The sequence below is a fragment of the Myotis davidii genome, unplaced genomic scaffold, assembly GCF_000327345.1.
Source record: "Myotis davidii unplaced genomic scaffold, ASM32734v1 scaffold135, whole genome shotgun sequence".
Lineage (NCBI taxonomy): Eukaryota > Metazoa > Chordata > Mammalia > Chiroptera > Vespertilionidae > Myotis > Myotis davidii.
In genome coordinates this window covers 715,452-717,435 of record NW_006289813.1, presented here as the reverse complement: position 1 = coordinate 717,435, position 1,984 = coordinate 715,452, and positions in this window count along the sequence as shown.

Below are 1,984 nucleotides of genomic sequence, written 5' to 3'. Positions count from 1 at the left end.
GTCAAAGCCATTCTGACAAATTATGAACAACAAACATGCATTTATCAACAAGTGAATCTAAGAATCAAGTGGATAAATAATCTGATGTACAGAATGAACTGGTGATCATAATAGAAGCAGGGAAATAGAAAGGAAATGGACTGACTATTCTTGGGGGGGAAAGAGGTGTGGAGATGCCAGAAGAGACTGGACAAAAATCATGCACCTAGGGATGAGGACAGTGGGTGGGGAGTGAGGGTGGAGGGTGGGGTGGGAACTGGGAGAAGGGGAGTTATGGGGGGAAAAAAGAGGAACAAATGGAATAATCTGAACAATAAATATTTAATTTTTAAAAAAAGAAAGAAATGTGCACTTCAAACCTATGTAATCTTATTAATCAATGTCACCCCAAATAAATTTAATTTTAAAAAAAAAGAATTCTACAAAGAAATTTGCTACCTAAAAAGTGCTACCAAAAAAGTCACTTTGTGAGACAGTGAAGCAAGAATGTCACTCCCTTTCTGGTGAGACGAGTTCCCCCTGACAATATGCCTCTTGCTAAGAATCTCCTTCATTCCTCTCCAGAAGGGAAGAAGAGGGGCCTGGTGCAGAGCCCCAATTCCTACCTCACGAATGTGAAACGCCAAGGATGGCATAAAATCGGTACCATCCTTAGCCGCACAAACGGTAGCTCTACGGTCCTCTCTAGGCCGACAGGAGGAAAAGCAAGGCTTCCATAGGACACTCCTTCAGAAGGAAGCAGCACTAAAAACACCGGAATCAAGGAGAGTGGGAACTGTCCCAATAAACACATTTTGGATAAAAATAAAAAAGAATGCTACTCTTTAGTGGGCTTTACTTGATCTATCCCACTCTGGGCCAACAAGTATCGCCTGGAGCCGGTAAAAGATATGGACATTGTTGAACAAATTCAATAAACAGACAATGCTATGAAACATTCTGAATTGAAAACCTCCCTACAGCCGAGGAGTATTGTACATTTGCTCCCTCATTTGCCTCAACTGGGAAAAATATGCATCATAAGCTTTAAGCGTCAGTCCTTCCTCTGTGTTCTGCACAGCCTTCGCTTCCCACGGTGCCATATCCACGTTTTGCCAGTTCCAGGTCAGGTGCTGCCCATCGGTGAGTCTTTTCTGGTTACACCCATATCACACATTGCTTGGGAAACCTTCAACACGAAAAGCCAATAACATGAAATGTTGCCACCCAGGCCTTGCTCTCAAGTGGCTAAATGTTGCAGAATAGATCATGAAGTTCCAGCAGGTAGAGACTGATTCTCATTCTTTTGTATGTTACTAAGACTCGTTATGTGTATTCAAAATAAGTAGAGGATTGTGAACTAATCATAATGTACACCGCTCCAAACCCCCTTTTCCCCTCAAATTTCCCTGAGCAATAATAATGTATTGATTACTATATTTGACTCACTGCTCTAGACAGTCTTCATATATTAACACATACAATCCTCCCAACAAACCTATGATACAGGTATTACTACGTCTATTTTACAGATAAGAAAATCGAGGTACAGAAAGCCCAAGTGACACAGTTACTAAGTGGCAGGACTGGGGTTCGAACCAACACACAGAAAACCACGTTCCTAGCGTTTTAGCAACAGAAAAATACGGCCTGGTCTCCCTCTGCGCGACAAGACTCCGCTGTATCCCCGACGGCCCCTAGGCGGCGCTGCAGGGCCAGGTAAGTGTGCAGGCCGGGGCGACGGAGAGGCGGAGCGGGACCCCGTCCTCACCCCGCAGTGGGCGGAGCCTAAGGGAGGGCGGGGCAGCGAGGCTTCTGTACGCAGGCGCGGGGCCGGGCACTCCCCCGGGAGTGGAGGCTGCTGGGCCCGATGACGTGGCCTGGCAACGTCCGCGCCGGTGCACCTCCCGGGAACCCGGCGCCCCCGGAACTGCCCGCGGCCTAGTCCCGACGCGATCGCGCTGGTGAGGCGGCTCCGGGGCGGCGGCGGCCCGACCTGCGGGAA